At 40.8% G+C, this 21,033-nt stretch overlaps 1 protein-coding gene and 1 non-coding gene across 3 annotated transcripts in view; both read right to left on the reverse strand.

The window, feature by feature from the left end:
- The window catches only part of AFAP1L1 (actin filament associated protein 1 like 1), a 113,455-nt gene that overhangs the window by 57,888 nt on the left and 34,534 nt on the right, over positions 1-21,033 (reverse strand). The window lies entirely within an intron of this gene.
- On the reverse strand, positions 1,352-1,484 carry LOC143965197 (small nucleolar RNA SNORA14). Its single transcript, XR_013271580.1, has one exon. It is a non-coding gene; the product is annotated as a small nucleolar RNA SNORA14 (small nucleolar RNA).

Genomic DNA, 21,033 nt, shown 5'->3' on the forward strand with positions numbered 1-21,033 from the left:
AGCAAAAGCAAACTTGCCCAACTAGTTCAATATCTCCCTGCCAAGAAGATATACATTATCAAAGCTAGTGACACTGTGTAGGTTTCATGTTCAAAGGGATTTGGCGTGAACCTGTACCATATGCAAAAAAGATTACTGAGATTTTCCAATCATCACCCTTGCTGCACAGAAAAAGTAACAATATGGCACAGTGTTGCGAGCATGGAGGAGCACCATAGTGGAATGGAGTTTAAGCAGCAGCATGGGGCCACAGCAGTCACTGGATGGATTAAACATTTCCTGCTGGCGTGGAGTTCACTTGCTTTACTGTAAGATCGGATTACTCTGCAGGGAAAACATACTGCCTTTGAAGTGCTTTGTTTGCAGAGGAGCAGATTAATAGGCACAGATAGCCAGACCCCTGAGCATGAAGATAAAATAGCTTGCAGGTTGCAGTGCCATAGAGCAGGCCATACTATCTTATAATGATACCAGAAGATTAAGTAGAAGCATGCATGGGAAGATGTACCACAAGAACAATGGGATGACGAGACATCTACCCATCCTAGAACAAATCTTGTTTTGTGATGAATCACAGAAATCATGTTTTACGATCTTTATGAATGGCTCTGCCACATATGCATTAAAAAGTAAACAATGCCTATTTGCCAAAAAGATTTTTTTATTGTGCAGCAAAATCTATTTTCATAATAAAAAAATGGCTTCAGAAGCTCATCGTATAAAAGGCAGCAACCAATCACAAATCAGAATTGACCCCAAATTGGTTGTCACAGTTACTCCACTTTATACTTGTCAGGATTCAAAGTTATATGCCTGGAGTCCATTTATTATAAAGTCTAAAAAAAAAAAAAAAAAAAGGTAGCCACACATAAAAACAAGAAGTGGTTGCACTTGGATGGTGGGGCTTCAACCTGGACTCATCTTCTGAGACTTTCGGAGTCTCCTTGTGCTCCGGGGGGGACACTATCCGATGGGGGGACAGTTTTTGGCAGAACAACGGCTCACCCAACCTTATGCATTCATATGCAATTGCTATACACGGGACAGCTCAGGTAACACCCTAAATTGGCAAATGAAGGGTTCCCTTTAAAAGATAACTGTTTTAGTAATCCCTTTGGTCCAACACCAATCTTACCCCAGATGCATACTCAACTGACACGGGTGACCAAAACCCACAGAAATCTTTAAAATCAGACTTGAAGCCCTCTTCTGTGTCAACTGCAGAGGAAAGAAGATTTCAGACAGAGGTTCCCAAGATTGCTGTGAGTCATTGCCCCTTACTTAGGTAAGCATGCATCTGGAAAGGGGAGGTAGGCCCAAAGGCCCTGAAAGTAGCTATCCTTTAAATGGAAAATGTGTGAGAGGTGAAATAGAACAGAAACAGGCAGTCTCAGCTCTTTGGAATTCTCACAAGTTGGCTCTGGCGTCTCTTCTTGTCCTGGCATCTATGAGAGAGAGACATCCAGGGGGTTTCAGAGACGCGCGTTTACATTTTTTTTTTTTTTAAATTCAGCCTGGCCCCTGTCTGCATTCTTGCCTGGGACAGAATGAGGTGTCCTGCTCCTCCAACTGGCGGTGCATCATAGAGAGCCGACTGCAAAAACCTGCAAGAGAGACAGCAGACTCCCAATGATGTAGGAAGGGTGGATGGTCAGCTTGTGGCAAAAGAGCAGCAGACCACAGCAAAGCAATTTGGAGGGAAGGGGAGTATGAAGAAAACCCTGTAAAACAGGTAAAAAGAGATTGAAAAAAAAAACAGGGGGAAGTAAAGTTCCTCTTTAAGTGACCCAATTCATTCATTTGATCCAAAGCACCTAGATGTGTTGCAAATCAGAAGGACATCCAGTTAAATTTTGGTATAATTTTCTCACTGCAAACGTGGTCATGTGGGTGCACAGTCCACACAAAAGGTTCCTTGTTAAACAATTGATTTTGTTATTAATATAGCTTCAAGGGGAATTCCAGGTATTGAACATACCTACATAGCTTGGACCATTGTAACTATGAATATACCATATCTGGCTGATGCCCCTGGAAGCTGGAAATCATTACTACAGTGACGTGACCACCCACCTTTCCATCTTGCCCAATCAGAGAATACTTTGCATTCATTTAGAATATGAAAAACATTCTCTGAATTGTGCCTCTGCTGAATGGCCAACCACCTGTGTTCACAATGCATCAGGCTGGCCACTCAAGACAGAACCCAGAAGCATGAGAAGATCACTGCAGTAGTATTGACCACATCGGCGATTTCCAGCTTTCAGGGGTATCGGCCAGGCATGGTTACATTAGTCCAAGCTATGCAAAAAATGTATCAGACTTGGAGTAACGTAAATCAACGCTTTAGCCATGCATGTCAAAGCATCAGGGTTTACTTCCACTTTAAATGGTTTGTCTCAGCCCTCATAACTGCCACTTTCGCTAGACAACCCAGGCTTTTAAAGCAGAAACTTTTTTGTCCTTTACAGCCAAGAAAGCTGCCAGTTTGACTTCTGTTTGATTTGCAGTTGCCATGATGCTGCACATTGGATCAGTTATGACACCAGTCATTTGACGGCTTGACAGTTTGGTTGAGAGCTGACATAAGAACAGTAGGATTCAATTGTCATTCAGGGTATGCCTTGAATAGAACATTTTGAAGAATCATTAAATTAGTGGGTTTAGTTGAGTTTTTTTAAAGGAAGTAGAAAAGTAACAGACTTACTGGTTGGATCACCAGCCCAAATAGAAAACAAATGCAGCCACCATAGCTGAAAATTGGTAAAGTGCAATACATTTGACACATTACTGCTTTTAAACCTTTCTTCTTGCTCCAATGCCAATCAATAACCAATCAATTTGAAGCACCGCAACACAAAACAAAAGCACCTGCATGATTTTTTGCTATAATGCAGGTACATTTTGACTTTGTTGCAGTGCCACTTAAAATGGGGCCAGGATTCATGTGACTGGACCTGTGTATTCAGCAGTAGAATAATAATAGTTATATAAAGGATTAAATGAATAGTCCATGTCAACAGGAATTGTTATGTAAGGTGTTGACCTCAGATTTAATGATTTCTGTATCAAGCTGACCAACGCTCTAGATTGTTTCTTGGCCACATTGCTCATGCTATTGCCTCTTGGCCTGGGTTGAGAAGTGTAGAAGCCAATAACAGCTCAGGCAGCGTTCCGGCTTGTGGCTCTTGTTTTGTGTGATGTGTGTGTTCTAACAGCTGTTTAACAATAGTCCCTGTTGCTCCTTCAGTCCTATGTGCAGGAAGCAGTTAGAGCTATAGCGGTACATTTCTCAGGAAAGGGGACACCCTAAAGCTAAAAATAACATGATACAAATACCAGCCGGATTTCCCATTTGATAGTTAAGAGGAAAACTATTGTGAAGATGTTTTCTGTAACATAATTACGCAGTGTAAAATCTAACAAATATATTTCTGTATTCTTTGTATAGTACCATGCAATCGCGCCTAAAAATTATTCATGTAAACTCTTGTGCAGCTGGCAGTTCTCAATGGCTTTCCCCTGGTTTTGAACAATGCCTATGTAGCTTTATGTAGTGAAGGATGCACAGAATCACAGAACAAGGTGCTGCAGTCCCACACAGAAGAACTGTAAAAAACCTAGCTATAGTAACTTTCCTAAATGTTTGGTTGAAAACCGTTGCCAGGAACTACCCAGGAACTGAGGGTAGATCACCTCCGAATGGACACAAACAATACTGAAAATATAAATCTAACCACAACACAGAAAAATATTTTTGGTCAGAGTTGGGTTTAAACAGAGGTATAATTCTTAGTATTGTAGAAAACCTTGCAAGAAATGGAATTACAGCTTTTTTTGATGCACAGGAAAGGTCTACACATCCCTAGAGAGCATACAAAAGCTTTTTAAAACTACCATTGATCCAGAAGCTATAGTAAGGGTCACCCGAGGTTTCCCTGTGTCAGCAGTGCTTCTAGTGACCAAGGAATAATGTCATTAGTGTGTATGTAAACATTATGATCCTAAACACAATGATATCACATTCTTGAAGGTGAGAAAGGGTGAAAGGTGAGACACAGAGGCACAGGAATCTCATTTCAGTTCAAAAGGAAACTTAAACTGGCTATACATAGATCAAAATTTGGCCAGTTCAGCAGGGATCAGCCAAATTTGAATCCACGTCTGCAGTGGAATTGAAGTTGATCTACTTATCGACTTCTGTTCAAATCCCTGTGTTGAAATTTAGCTGCTTAATCAGCGCATGCAAGCAATGGCTGAAAGTCTCCCCACTATCAGAATACAATAGCACAGCGTGGAGAATTCCCCCATCCACCTTGAATGTGTGGATATCGCAATCAGTTCAGTTATTTTCATTCATAAAAAATGGCTAGCTTTAATAGCTTTAATGCTCCTTTCACATGGCTAGCGGCAGGAAGGGGGGAGGTGCCGGGGTATAGTTAAAACTGGCAGTTGGTCTGTTTTTACCTCCTCCCATCCCCAAACTATAGGCAGACATGGTGCTGCTCAGGTGACACATTGCTTTTGATTGTGGTGCAGCAACTTTTACGCAACGCACTGAATTTAACAAGCGGCACCGCCTTTCAAACTTTCCCATGTAAAGTAATGGTATGGTGCCTCAACTGGGAGTCAAATGCTTGGGCTTGCAGTCAAGACATGGGTCTTGCAATGCGAAATTGCTGTTCGGCAGTAAAAAGAAAAAGAAAAATGGAGATCGCTTTTCAGGGAGGTGGTAAACACGGCTGTTTGTGTGAAAAGCGCCTAATGCCGCGCACACATGAGCGGAATGTTCGACAGAAAAGGTCCGATGGAAGCTTTTCATCATATATTTCGACTGTGTGTAAGCCTTTTTTTTTTTTTTTTAATTCTGACGGACCTAGAAATATAACATGTTTTAAATATTTCCGACTGAACCAATTCCTATTGGGAAAACCGCTCGTCTGTATGCTGTTCCGACGGACCAAAAATTCCGTATGCTCTGAAGTAAGTAGGAGACGGAGGCTATTGGCTACTGGCTATTGAACTTCCTTTTTCTAGTCCCGTCCTACGTGTTGTACGTCACCGCGTTCTTGATGATTGGACTTTGGTGTGATCGTGTGTATGCAAGACAGTTTCAGTGGAACTCTGTCGGAAAAACCTTTATTCCGACGGGAAAACCGGTCGTGTGTATGCGGCATAAGTGTCTTACATTCTACTGAATACTTTACTGTACATGGGTACTGACTATTTACAAATGGTAAATAACTAGATAATAAATGTATCTGTGAGATGCCATGGAGTTGATTCTAACTTGAGTTGACTTTTTGATAATTATCTATTAGTCCCTATTCATTGAGTTTTCTTGACAAAAGATGGATCAGGACAGCTATGGATAGTAACTGTAGGTAGTAGAATAAAAAAAAATAAAAAATTCACTGGACCGTGAATTCTCACCGCTCCAAACAAACCGTATTATCACTCTAGCCCTCAAATCTTCTCTTTGTACCAAGATGCAGGAAACCAACTTTAAAATCCTTACCCGTTGGTACCTAACGCCCTCCAGGCTGAGCAAGTGCTACCCTTCGTCCTCAGATCGGTGCTGGCGCTGTAATGAGGAGAAGGGTACTCTGTTCCACGTGTTCTGGTCCTGCTCCAGACTGCAGTCATTCTGGGTGGAGGTCCGTCGTATATCTCAGCAGTTCGCGGCCTACCCCATCCCGGATGATGCCGCTTTCTATCAGTGGTTCCCCTTAAAAAATACAGGAAATCCCTTATGTGTCACCTCCTCAATGCAGCTAAGGCATGTATTCCCTTATACTGGAAGCACAGTGCCCCACCAACAGTGGCGCATTGGTTGCGGAAGGTGGAGGACATACGGAAATTAGAAGACCTCATCCTTACTGCACAGCACAAACAAGAGACTTATAAAAAAACATGGGATAACTGGTGCTTGTTTATCTTCTCCGTGGAAGGCCAATCCCTGCTAAAGTCGTGATCCTCCCTTGGTCCCATTTACGGAACGGATGACCCGATCCACCGCCATGTCTGTCGTTCTATTCTTTATTCTTTTCTGTCCCTTATCTCCTTCCCCCTCCCCCACCTCTTCTTCTCCACCCCTCATTCCCGCCCTCCTACTCTTACCCCTATCCATCTCCGGTAACTCTGAGTTTCCTCCCTGTGGTTAGTCGGAGGAGGCTCAGAAATTATACCCCACTCCTGTAGCATTTCATGGAGCTCGCAGGTTCACTGTTTTTACTTTCTGCGAAAGCAATGCTCTCCTATATACCCTGTTGTCTTATTGTATCTGGTTCACTGCACTGTTTGAGTGACTACACGCTCTTGATACTATATTGCTTTCTGTACTGAGGGCTCTACTTGTTTTTTGTCTTTTTACTGCCTGTATTGTGGGGTATTCCCTACCGGAGTTAACTTAATAAAATTTATATTTAAAAAAAAAAAAAAAAAAAAAAAATTCTTTCCATTGATTACAGCCTTGATTACTGGTCCATACAACACTGCTCATCATTTTAAATTTGTAGCTTGAGTTCACTTGGTCTCAAACTGACAGAAAGGAAGCTGTACCATCACACATGTTGGTCACTACATCGATACTTAGGGGCAGGGATAGAGCCAAGATTGTCTATCCAAATTTAATGTGAATCACTGGCTCTTACACTGAATACCCACCGTTTTATTATTCAGGACACTGCACAGGTGCCTATTCAGGAAAAGCTGAACCTACTAAAAAACTAATTTCTATTTGTAGACTACTCCAGTGTCCAACTGCCCTCGCTGTAGCTGCCTCTGTGCTATATGGGAACACAGCATCATGTAAAAGGTAGATTAGAGGTGACCGTTGATGTTGTGAGTGATAGAAGCTCTAATGCAGAAAACGTGGGCCCACTAGTACTAAGGGAGTCTGGGCACTGAATGCAAGCAGAACAAAAATACTACTTGGTGAGTTTTGTCGGAGACAAATAGTGCTACTCTGCTTGCAAGAGATTCTTGGCAGGATTTTTAGTTGGCAGCAAACAGATAAGCTTTGGGGGTTAGCTGCACTGACACCAATCTTTCCAATGATGCATTTCAATTGTGGCCTGTGCAAGGTCATTACAGCAGAGGGTGTAAATGCTAATTTCCTATTATGAATTTCTAGTTATTTCTTAATGTCCCCTGTAATCAGACAGGCAGAGTGGTTATCAGAAGCACAGCTCTTTTTTACCTCTTGCAGCAGGTTATGTTGAAAGTTCTGCTAGGCTATTCTTATGGGTATGCCCATTGAAGATAATATCCTTATATGCATGGCCAGTGTACGACCAAATGCCATGAGTTCACGGTGACTGCATCTAGTAGCTTATAGTTTGTAGTTGTAAATCCAAAAAACAAAAAAGGCAACTACATGGAGAAAGTAGCTTTGGAAGGGTTAGTAGGGACAAAGTAAGAACAAAAGCCCTAGTCTTCTGCCAGGATGTGCCTCCTTCATCCTAACAGACACATTGTAGACCTCTGAAGTCATCGCAGAGTATGTGTCTCAGAGCATGGTCAATCACTCAAGGCATTGCTATAATTATCAGGGCAGACATACAGCACACAGCCTCTCCACGAGCCACAGTGACCTGGTGACCCACCCACTGTTAGAAAGGAATTCTGTGCAGATGTCAATGATGAAATCACAGCGAAAAGCGTGCACTTATTTTCTTTAAGAAATACTAATTAAAACAGATATTAAAAAGTCAAAAACTTCAAGATGAAGCAAAAGAAAGCAAGATAATGATTTGGAAATCAATTTGCTTTATTATGACTTGAGTAAGTATCTTGTTGGACACAGGTTGTAGAATGCATTTATTTTCCCATGATTTGTGATTATTTAAAGCGGTAGTAAACCCGCTATTTTTTTTTTTTTTTTTTTTTTAAAACCTGCAAAGCAAAAGGCATAATGAGCTAGTATGCACCGCATACTAGCTCATTATAAAATACTTACCTTAGAACGAGGCCCCGACATCTGGCACGATCCACGCCGAGGGAGCTGACATGCTCCCTCAGCGTTTCTTCCGGGTATCGCGGCTCCGGCGCTGTGAGTGGCCGGAGCCGCGATATCGTCACTCCCGCGCTTGCGCGCGGGAGATTTCTTTCCGGCCGCCGGCCACTGCCGGATTTTCAGGCCGAGAATCCCCTCGTGCGCATGCGCCGCTGCAGTCAGCGGCGCATACCGAGGGGAATATCTCCTAAACCGTACAGGTTTAGGAGATATTTTTTTTACCTACAGGTAAGCCTTATTATAGGCTTTCCTGTAGGTAAAAGTTACAAAAAAGGGTATACAACCACTTTAATCATGTACAGGCATACCCCACTTTTAAGTACACAATGGAGTTTATTTACTAAAGCTGGAAAGTGCAAAATCAGGCTCACTTCTGCATAGAAACCAATGAGCTTCCAAGTTTTATCACCAAAGCTTAATTGAACAAGCTGGGGTTAGAAGCTCATTGGTTTCTATGCAGAAGTGAGCCTGATTTTGCATTTTACAGCTTTATTAAATAAACCCCATTGTGTACTTAAAAGTGGGGTATGCCTGTATAAGGGTCAGTTCACACCAGACGCAGTTCCGTGCAGTTTTGTGTGCTTTTTTCTGCACTAAAAATGCATGCACATTGTTTTCCATGTATTCCAATGGCTCTAGTTAAAACCATGCAGTCAGATCCCAGTTAGTTTCTGCAGCGGAAACTGACTACATGATGTGAACTAGAGCCGTTGGAATACCTGGAAAACACTGTGCATGCAATTTTAGTGCAGAAAAAAAGCACAAGGAACTGCGTCTGGTGTGAACTAGCATTAAAATATCACTGCCTTAAATAATTCATACACATTTGTACAAAACTCAGAGCTACAATGGGTATTGCTGTAACCATATAATAGCCATAATGACCATTAGGAACAGGAAAGAAAATAAGTGTCACTCATTAAGCTCAATAAAGTCCTTTCTCAAAAGAGCGATCAGAGTCCCCCTTGGTGCAATGAAAAAAGGAAGATATGCCCTCCAATCCTCAGTATTAAGATGTGCAAACGCCCTTGTTCCAATACCACCACTTTGAACAGATGTAGGCTTACCGAATATATCTGACCCAAAAGAAAATATTCCAAGGGTCAATCGCGCTTTAGTCTTTAGATCAACTACTTAAATGTAAGTTTGATATTTGTCTTAATAAATCGAGTTATTATATGGAATTTCGCTATATGGCTCCATCTTTTCATACTGTATGTCTATCTCTGGGAGTTTGGCCTGTTCTATGATTGGAGGATACTGGTTCTGTGTGTTTTTATGTCCTGGAAGAGATCTTCACTATTGAATTCCAAGTTCTAGTGCTCATTGGTTTGATTGATCTACAGTCGCCTCAGACTAAAATGCGATTGACCCTTGGAATATATGTTCTTTTGGGTCAGATATATTCGGTAAGCCTAAATCCGTTCAAGGTGGTGGTATTGGCACAAGGGTGTTTGCACATCTTAATCCCGAGGATTGGAGGGCATATCTTCCTTTTTTTATTGCACCAAGGGGGACTCTGATTGCTCTTTTGAGAAAGGACTTTATTGAGCTTAATGAGTGACACTTATTTTCTTTTCTCTTTATATATATATATATATATATATTATATTATATTATATTATATTATATTATATTATATTATATTATATATATATATATATATATATATATATATATATATATATATATATATATATATATATATATATATATATATATATGTTCATATTGAAGTCATTCAATTAATATTTGTGTTCATTTTTCGATAATCATGATAATTCATGTCACTTAAATCATATATGACACATAAGGGAAAGACAGATTTGGTCACAGATTTGTGCACATACGTTTTTGTAAATTTTAGTGCGACACTTCTTTATTATATATGTTATCTGAACTAAGATATCAATTTTTAGTGTGTTAGCTGCTTTTTCTGTTTAGATAGCGCAGTGCTTTTTGTAATTTGACATTAGGAACAGGACTAGAAGACTCTAGAAGAAGGAAGAGAAATGATAGCTTTCGCAAAGGAAGATTTGATAGAAATAGTTATGTTGCTTTATGTATTAATGATGGCCAAAGGCATTTGGTGATCCTTACCCACAATATCATTTCTATAGCATCAGAAAACGAGACTTTTCTGGGAAAGGGGGAGGATCGATCAAGCGGTTTGCAAAGCTTGTCCATTTGCTATTGTGGTGTTTGCGATATACCTGAACAGGCCCTGCTCCCTTCCACAGCATAAGCAAATAATGTTCAGAGGTTTATCCCTATTTTATTACAGGTACGTATATAAATACCGACAATTTATGCAGAGCTTTACATACACACACACACACACACACACACACACACACACACACACACACACACACCAAGGCCAATTTAGACAGAAGCCAAATTAATCTAACAACACTTCTTTGGAGTGTGGGAGGAAACTGTAGTACCCAGAGGAAAACCATGCAGGCACAGGGAGAACATGCAAACTCCACGTCTTCATGTACATGTGACAATTTTGCAACCTCTCCTGGATGGTTTAACTTGCAGATAGTAACCAACGTTAACACTTTTAAGGCCTCATTCACACTGACAATGACATACATGCATATAAATGCATGTAACAATTTTAAATAGTGGTTAATTTCTCCTGCATAAGTAAAGCAGGTTAGTGTGAGTTTAGTCTTAATTGGTGAACCATGACTTCACCTATAGCCTCCATTCCAGGTCTATGGCTTTAATATACAGGTATATCTTCTGCTAAACTAATCTATACTGGCATCACTCCTCTCCCCACCCCAGAGCACCAGTCCCCGTCTGTGTTTACAGCCTTGGTTTTAAAATTCTCTTAGTGGTGAACTCAGTACCTGTTGACTTCAATGAAGCCAAACACCAAGAGCTTCAATTTTGCTATATGGCCACATTGAAGCCCTCTGCCAAAGGAAATTTCCCTGTCAAGGCTGTAGACATGAGAGAGTGCTATGGCTGTGGGACTAAGGCAAACAGCTCAGACGGTTTTGTTTTTGGGGTGTTGGGGGATAGTGCAGTTCAGTTTAGAAGGACTGGTCTGGAGGGAATGTGTTGTGAAAGGTACTTTAACAAGTGCAGTAGATGCATGCGAGCATTCCATGTTCTTGGTTGGTTGGAGCTGGAGCACTGCAGGGAGAACCAATTGAAATGAATGGGATGGCTCAGCCTTAGTGCTGCATACAATGTTCAGGTCAGGTGACAGTTTAAGAGTACAAGGAAAAACTTCTGAAGGTGCAGAAAGGTAAGATAAAACCAAAATTAGTTTTTAAGGATGTATAAGTCATCCGATATAAAAAAAAAAATGCTTAGCTTTCAAAAGGTTCTAGGCATAATTTTTCAGGTTTACAAAAATAACCACACATGGTTTTGCCAGGCAACACAATTTGTCCTTTAATCTATTTAAACATGAACCCCATACTTTTAAAGTATTAGCACAACAGGTCTTTTTAAAAAGTTTTAAATCATAAAACGACTATGTACAGTTACTCATATGTAGCACCCTCTAGTGTGCTACTAGCGGTAGAGCAGGCAAATCTAGTCTGGCCCAGGGATAAACCTGAGTCATGGAATCTGGGTCAAGGCAAGTAGAGGTTAGGGCTGGATGACTCATCCAGGCAGCTTTCTGGTGTCTCCTCCTGGTTCTGTTGTAGAATCTTGTAGAATTTAGTGGGCGGAAGCTAGGAGGGGTTGCCTCGCATATTTAGGGGCCCTTAGCCAATCCCCAGGAGGTAGGCCTGGCAAGGGACTAAGGAGTTCTTAAAAAGCCATCAGTCATACCAGCTGGGAGTCATGTGGAAGATGGAGAAGTAGTGTTGAGGGAGTCGGTCGGTGGCCCTTAAGGCACCCCTTACGGGGGTGGATTACCTTGGGCTGGAAATCGGGTTGCTGGCCTGGAAGGATCCTATCACAGGAGGCAGTTGTAGGAAAGCTTTCCGGAGAGGCAGCAGGAGTAAAGAGAGACAGAGCAAGTAGATCAGCATGGTGCAGGAAATGACAAAGGGAGAGACTCCCAGCTGTAGCAGGTCTTTCTTAAAGACAGCAGCGTGCAAAGTCTTCATCTAACCTTGCCCTGGGGAATCTCCAGTGTGTGTCAATCAGGACTGGGAAGAGGAAGCAGTCAGGTGGGCTGGTGGCAGCCAGGTGGGTTAGCATTTCTGCAAGCAGTAGAGCTGAGATCAGTGTCTAGGAGGAATCAGAAGATGCAGTTTACTCCACATGTGCTACTTTACTAAGGGAATGAGAGTTTCTAGTCTGTAAGTGCCTTTTGCTGAGCTAACAAGAGGCTGTTAGCGTCCACAGAATAAATCAGTTGGAGTTCTGCAGAGTAAATCAAGTGAAGCTGTACAAGGATCAAGTATTGTGCAGGTGGAAGAAGTGGAGCTGTAAATAGGGAAGAAGTTGTCCTTGGATTTTTGTTCTTTTGCTCTAAAGTTGGGCATCCCATAATCTATGCGGGTAGTGCTGCACATAGAAACCAGACTTCACCCGTAGACCAGGTTAAATGGTGTTTGCTTTCTTTGCCTTGGTTCACAAAAGCTAATTTGGACACTCATAAAATAAAAAATAAAAGCCCACAACTTTACAACCCTATGAAGTTATATAGACCAGATATATGTACACTTTATTTCCTACAAATCACTTGTGCTCCTTGCATCAGTAATCATCAACAAACAGGCGTACACTGCAAAGTCAAGAAGTTTATTGCCCTTAGTATAGATTTCCTTAAAAAGGATCTTTTTTGAGCATCCAGCATATCTAAAAGGCTTCCTGTAATCAAATTGGTAAAGCAGAAAAGGAAGCTGTGAGTGGGTAATTATTCTGAGCTCTCAGAAAGTGGGGACTGAACCGAGTGTGTGAGGATAGGGATTAATGGAGTGCTTAGTTCCCACTCATTCCCCCCAGGCACTGATAAGTGATATCTCTCCTTTAAAACAAAAGTAGAATTGTTTGTAGGTTTGAGGGTCAAGCTTTTATGTTTCACTTATGTGCAGATTTATTTCATGTTTGTGGTTCAGAGACGTGTATACGAAACGAGAGATCCTCCCATTCATAGCAGACAAAGATTCTTATCAGCCTGGGACCATATCCACCTGCCCCCGCAATACAGACCCATTTTACAATTACGCTTTTTTCTCATCATTTCCCATAATCCTTCATGCACAAATACATGAAGCTTCACTGTGGTCATAAGCCATGCTACATCTGATTGAAACTGACCTTGACAGGCAGTTATCCAATTTGTGCAGCTGATTGACCATTACAAGAAGTGCTTGTAATTTGTAATTGTAACATTTCTAATGCGTAAATTCTTAACTGCAATCTGTTTTTTAATCTAAATTCCTAATGGTAAATGAAGGTCAAAGAGAGGTGGCAGCGAGGTGCTGGACTCAAATCTTTAACCTGTGGAACAAGAGCATTTGGTTGAGCCTGATGGCTTGAGTTCGGCATTTCTCCAAAAAGTAGAACAAAATGGGTCACCTGAACTGAGAAATGTGCATATAAGTGAACCATCAAAAAGTGAGCACCAAGCAACTGTCCTAAATGTTCAAAAATTTCTTTATTCTTGCCAGGGCCGGTGCTACCACTAGGGAAACTAGGCGGCTGCCTAGGGTGCACTGCTGTCTAGGGCGCCAGGCTGCTAGTTTCCCTACTCTCTGTCTCTGCGCTATGTATGTTTTCAGTGCTGTATTATAAATACCTCTAATAAATGTTATAACCTCTAGTGGGCGCTGCTGGGATAAAGCGTGCACATCTAGGGGGATGCAGGGGATGCCTCTGCTGCGTGTTACTTGGGTAGCTGCTCTGCAGTGTCATTATATAGGCGCAGCACTGGAAGACATGTCCTGATGGAATGGAAGCAAACATCCCCTGCACGCCTCTATGATCACTGCTCTCTACTGCAACCGCATGCTTCCTCTAGTGCCAGCTCTGCTCACACTGATGCTCGAGCAAAGGGGGGGATTCAGGGGTGGAGCCAGGGGGTGGCAAAAAACCTTCCATCAGCCCTGATTCTTGCCACAAAAAACAGGAAAACCAGGGAGCCAAAAGGCAATGCATTTTTGGGGTCCATCACAGTAGTTTTTGAACTCCCAAAAAGCTTTGCAAGTCTTTTGCATTGAACTCTTAAGAAATTTGTTTGGTGCTCTTTCTAGTTCACTTACAGTATAATAATGAATAAAAAGACCTTCGGTATACATGTTTTAATTTTAAGTCCACATCCTTACTGAACTTTATTAGGGGCATCAATGGGAAATATTTGTACCCAAGGATAATGACATCTTGAAAAAAATGTAACTGAAGTAAGGTGTTGCGCTTAGACTAAGTGTGCTGAAATAATGAGCTGCTCTGCTACTAATCCATGCTGCTCCTAGACAGAACTGCATGGCAAGAGGTTGCAATTGAATTGTGTTGAAAGGCGTGTGCTGAAAGCCTGCAAAGGGACCAAGAGTTGCAGGCCGGGTAAGGCTACCTTTCACCTGATTCCACGCAGAAGCTGCTGCTGAGCTTCAATGTACATCCATCCAGAAGTAGCCATTTCTGGAGGCAAGTGTGTCGGGGAGGACAGCTCCAGTGTGGCGAGAAGTCTATAGGCCATCACTGTGTGTTTGACTGCTGTTCAGTATAAGCTTACTATTGTTAGGGGATTTCTCCCAGGGGTGACCGTAAGGTAAATTTTTTTAATCTGTGGGTTACAAATTTCCCATTTGGTGATTAAGCGTTCCATTGAGAGTTCAAGGTCCTGATATCAGCAGGCATTTCAATTCTCCACTGGCCTGTGATCTAGTCAGGGGTAGGGACCTGTAATTAGGCCAACCTCCTTAATAGCCATTGAAGGCCATTTTCCTGATATTGTTCGTTCCGATACAAGACATTGTTCTAATCTGTCCAAATTGCATTAATCTAACCTTCCTTCCTTTCCAGGCCTTTTGCTTCCTTTAATAAAGCCTGCTTCAACAGTTTCAGGTATATCGGTGCCATTTGGGTCCAGGTACAGGGTGGGGGTCACCTCTGGAGCAGGGCAGGAGAACCCAATCCAGTGGCTTCTCTGGGCAGTGCTGCACATTCATTCATAATCATTGTGACTTTAGTGATGACTCTTAACATCAGGATTAAATTGGTTGATTTACCCACTGACCAATGTTTGACAACAAGGTGTATTAACAGATTTTTTTTTGGTAGAGTGAATGTTGCAAAAACACATAGCCATAGCTCCCAACTGTCGCTGATTTAGAGGGAACAAAGACCCCACGTCATTCTTTCCTCCCCATTTGTCCCTCATTTTGGTCTGATCTATATAGTGTTTCCCAGTGCTAAACCTTTCATCCAATTCTAAATTGCTGCATTTGTAAATTCCATAAGTATAAAGGAATAGTAGTGGTAAAAAAAATTGGGTTTGCCTAATAATTTTTTTTGTATAATTCTCCTTTTAAGGGGCGTGGCAGTGGGTGTGTCTTATGCCTACATATGTTCGCTAATAGATGTCCCTTGTTCCCATCTTATAAAGTTGGGAGGTATACATAGCAGCCAATTCAAATTAATCTTCTACTGATCCTTTTTCAGAAAATAGGACAAGATGAATTTGCCACAATCTTGTGTGCTTCTTTATTTAGCAGGTGACAACACGGTAATACTACACTGCGCTATAAGCTGTGGTTTCATCACTAGGCCAAGTATTTTAGGTTTAGGTTTAGTCTAATCTGCTTTCAGTAGTCTTGGCATTTATGGCATTTTAGGACCAGATCCATGATCTCAGCTAATTTACAAGAGACAAAAGGAGATGTTTTGCTCCGGTTGTTGATGTAATAGTCTGGATGTGCAACAGATCCAGGGTAAGGCACAAAGCAACGCAAAGTTTATTTTTTTCTATAAACACTGGTATTGTCAGGTTTCCTGTTGGATGGGCACATTCTCTTGAACTGTGGAGTCCCATTGCTAAAAACAAAAACATCAGTCGGGATGAAAATAATAAATTACTGGAGGTATAAGATGCAGAATAAAAAGATGAAAGGGCATTCAGAATACTATTTTAAAACACATAATAAATATTGCAGCCACTAACTGAGCACATATGAACACCCATAACCCTCAAAAAATTATTATTATCGATTTATATAGCGCCAACAGTTTACGCAGCGCTTTACAATGTATAGGGGAGACAACACAAAAAAAAAGGCATTTTCCTGGATTCTCAAGCAATATTTGACTGAATATTTGTTGGGCAGAAGGTTAATGACAGCCTCTTGCAATTATGGGTCAAGATGGTCTAAAGCAGCAGCATGCCCATGTTCCACATGTTATTATAAACCTGGATATAGATGATTTAATTGTCTTTCCTGCAACTATGGGTTGCAGAAAAGAAAATTGCTCGATTCCCCCATCAACACAGCCATTGTTGATGGGGGGAATTCCTCTCGCAGAGCTATTGTGTTCTCCCTGGGTAGGGAATGGGGGGACATGTCTTAGCCAGGAGAACACAAAGTGATTATTGCTGGCGGCTATAGCGATGTCAATTTAGTTAGGATAGGATTTTAATTCTAATTTATATAGCATTGGCATATTCTACAACATATTTCACACTGGCCATATTAGGATTAACATAGTATAATAAAGCTGTATTAAACCCAGAACCGCTGGGAAGACAGTGATCATAACTAGCAGCTATAGCAGCCGCTAGAGATGAAGCAAGAGAATCAAGCAAGCTAGTTGTACCCTAGATGATCGATTGAACATCTTGGTACATCCAGCCTGCCCATTAATGGTTCGAATCTGCTTAACTGGCCTAGATTCGAAACGTGTATGGCTGGCCTTGCTGGCCAGATCACAGGTGAAAATAAAGGAATAAAAGCCTAAAAAATAAAAAAAAACGGATGCAGCCACCACAACTAGGAATTACAATATATAAAGTGTTTGCTTTTGGGTTTAACACTACTTTCTAAATATCTGTCAGGGCAAAAAAAAAAAAATATTGCTGCAATATCTGCATATTGCCATATTTAATCCCTTTTAAGACCCTGCATGTACTGAAAAATACCTGCTGATCTGCTATAAATGCATTCAACCCCCAATATGGGCTAACACACATCGGTTTTCTGGACAGAGAAGTGTCAGCCCAGCTTAGCTGTCTTTTGCAAAACAACTCAAACTCATCCCTTATCCTGATCCCTACAACATAAAGAGGAGTTATGCTGTAGTCCCAAGATAAGAACTGGGATGGCTCACTAGGCTTCTTGATATAACACAGAAAGCAAGGCACAACACACAGGACAGCTCTTAATTTCTGATATTATTAATAGGTGATTCCTTGCACTTATGAATCAATTAAAACAGAACACTTTAAATATTTTTTAACAGGTCAAAAGGGAGCAAATAAGAGAAGTTAATTGTTAAAGTTTACATACACCTTAAAGAAAACAGTGGTAGGATCCTGTCTAGAGAGCTGGCGATGCAAATTTTATGTAGACATCAGATATCTGCTCCCCACCCAGCTGGTTATAGTTGGAACGGGAAAAAAAAAAAAAAAATTACAACAGTTGGCAATGTTGGATTTTCAAGGATAATTACTCTGGATTTCCATAAAATAGGTTGTGGTGGGATGTACGGCACTCCCATTCTCTACCTTCAATATGATATCTGCATATCTGACCTCCTTATAGCATAGCTCCCAACAGTCCTTGATTTGGAGGGACTGTTCCTTTTTTGGACCCAAATCCCTCATATGTCCTTCTTTTTGCTCTGATGTAAAGACCTCTATAATGCAATGTATTATTTAGTTACTAGAAGTGCTGCAGTAAACCATATATCCAAACACTAAATTATTATATTTGTTCATTTAAAATGACGGTATAAAGAAATAGTAGTGCTTAAAATAAAACACTTGTGCGTTTAACCAATTATTTCTGAGTATCAGTTCTTCATTGTACATGAAGCATTGAGCATCGCATGGGTGTGTCCAAGTACTAAACAGTGTCCCTCAATAGCATTTCAGAAAGTTGGGGAGGTATATAATAGGCAATGAGAGAAATAATACATACGAAAGGTGCATTTTTTGTGTGTATTCAATACAATCAAGCAATGACTGGCTGTGAAAAAACGCAAAGAAGTACAATTTCCAATCCTATGACTTATTTCATACTTTCTCTAAAATTTTCACTTCTGGGTTATAGAACAAACAGTAACGAAGAAACAAAGGCAGGGTGTGGTACACCAATTCTGACAAGGACCCAAAAGTATTATAAAACCAAATACTAAAATAAGATTTCTGAATGTGTAAACACCCTTTCCATTACTAAACAAGAACTACTTGCAAAGATCACATAAGTCATACCTCCCAGCAGTACCAATTTTATTGCCTTTATTATTATTTCTGTGACAAAAGATGGGGCTCGTTTGTAATAAAATTGACCTGTCAACATTTGATTGGCTATTGCCAAATTTGGTCAGACCCAGGCCTGGATTTCTATTGGTCTTGGTTTATTTTAAAATGCTGGGGTCTCTCTGTAACCTACAAAACATCATATATCATACCAACTCATGCACCCACTCCATATACCCAAACAACAGTACAGCAGTACAATAGGCAGATGTCTAAAATATTATCAACACTGAACAGACCAGGATACTGGCACAAAGGTTGGCCACAGAATTTCAGATTGTGGTAGAGTATGTATAAATTTATTTAATGACGACAGCATTTCTCACATAAATGGAAGATGTGGAAAATGTGACAGCTGCCTGCATCCATGACCTGGCCATCAAATGATTGTTATTATGAACAATCGTTGTTTGTGTCTATGGAGAGCAGAGGGAAGAAGAACATCTGACTATCACCAGGAAAAAACAGTAGCAATCAATTCTTTTCTAAGCAGGTTCAGCCATCAGACATGGTCTACAACAGGGATATGCAATTAGCGGACCGCCAGCTGTTGCAAAACTACAAGTCCCATCGTGCCTCTGCCTCTGGGTGTCATACTTGTGGTTGTCATAGTCTTGCTATGCCTCATGGGAATTGTAGTTCTGCAACAGCTGGAGATCCGCTAATTGCATATCCCTGGTCTACAAGAAGCTTTCTAAACCTTTTTACCCTGAAAGAACCCTTGAAAGCAATTTTAGGTCTCAGCGAAACCCTGTTAAAAAAGGTAAATATATTCACCCATCACAATACATTAGTGTGATCAGTAAAAGTGCATTGTTGTTAATAAAAAAAAAAAAAAAAACATGAACGGATTCCTCCATCCACACAGTCAAGGTGGATAGGGGAATCCTTCCCACTGGGACATTGTATTATTTATGACAGTCAGGAATTTCCACTGTCAGATTACACTCATCAGCAGCTGTGATAAAAAAAAAATTCTCAACATTCCCGCTTGACAGAGGCCGATTGTTAGATTGACTTCTGTTGAGTGGAGTGGCCAAGCATGGATCAAAATTCGGCAGGTCCCTGTGGAACCAACCAGATTTCTATCCATCTATGACCAGCTAACAAAAGAAGTTCCCCTTTTGAAACATGTTACACCCATATTCAGGGTGCAACATGTTACTGTATGTGACAGTGAGCGGGGAGGGGATCTTCTCCCCTCACCCGCTATCATAAAATAAAGATAAGGAAGCCTTGCGTGGCTCCGGCCACGTCAGAGTTCTGTGAATGTGAAAACTACAAATACGGACAACCTTTGCAACTGTTGGCTTATAGTTCTCAATGAACTACAAGGGCACTGTTGAGAGCTCTAGGTAGATCATGGAGTCTTACGAGTCTTACGAGGTAAGAGCAGGCTTACAGAGTGTCTGCTGATCGAGGGTACAATGCTTTGCAGGCTTATAGAAAAATAAATAAAAAGTACATTTTTTTTTACCTGCAAAAAGATGTGCTTTTTTATTTATTTTATAACAATATAAGTTAAATTGAGTTTTAAAAATGAAGAATATGGTATACCTAGAGGATTTAACAACCAGAGCACATTATTTTACAACACCCCCTCCTGTTCAAGACAATATTAATCTTCATATAAAATTAATAATAGTTGCCTTAAAGAAACACATAAAACACTGTAAAAATTGTAGTGTCAGTGAAAAATGACATTTGTGGTTATTGTAGTTTAGGAGATGAATCTACCACTGCTCGAGGAACCCCTACCAATCTCTGAGGAATCCTAGTTGAGAAGGCCTGGTCTACAATATAAAATGAACTATAAAATGTTTGGATCAGAGGAACATTCCCAAATTTACAGAAAAAAAAAAGTACATTCTCAAGAAAAAATAAAATTAACTGCCTAGAGCTACCCAATTCTAAAATGAATTTGTGCAACAGGAGTTAAAATTGAACACATTTTTCCAGTTTTGCTTAAATTGGAGAAAGGTTAGAATCCCTGTAGGATTTTATTGATTTTATTCAGGGCACAGTCAGCTACAAAAGCCAGAAAACCATTCCTCACGCTGGCAAAAACTAGGAAAAAAAAAAGTTTTGGCTGACTAAAAAAAGCTGCTGTGCACCAATTAAAAGGGGTTGTACAGTCAGAAGTGTTTTTTTATCTTAATGCATTCTATGGACCCAAGAAGAGGAGAATCTGGGTTGCTATGTGCAAAATCAACTGCACAGAGCAAGTAAGTAAAAAAATAAATAATAAAAAAAAAAATAAAGACCTTTTAATCACTTTTAAGCACCTAAAAGAGCAGGTGTCAAGAATAATAGGTTCACTCCATTATAATGGGCCCTTGTTAATATTATAGGCCAAACACATGACATTTGAAAACCTCTTCTGAAAGCTGGAAACTTGACAGCCCATAACCAATGGGGAAAAACTTCAGTTTTGCCACTTTTACATACCGCGTTCATGTGTGTTTATCAGCGGTTATGTGCATTTTTAAGGGCCGGTTCACACTGCAGGCGCGGCGAGGCGTCTCCAACTTGCCTCGCCGCGACCTGCGGCGACCTCAGCGGCGACTTGCAGAGGACTTCTGTATAGAAGTCAATGCAAGTCGCCCCCGAAGTCGCC

Source organism: Lithobates pipiens, unplaced genomic scaffold (genome assembly GCF_037356315.1).
Source record: "Lithobates pipiens isolate NorthernLeopardFrog02 unplaced genomic scaffold, aLitPip1_a1.2 Scaffold_8, whole genome shotgun sequence".
Classification (NCBI taxonomy): domain Eukaryota; kingdom Metazoa; phylum Chordata; class Amphibia; order Anura; family Ranidae; genus Lithobates; species Lithobates pipiens.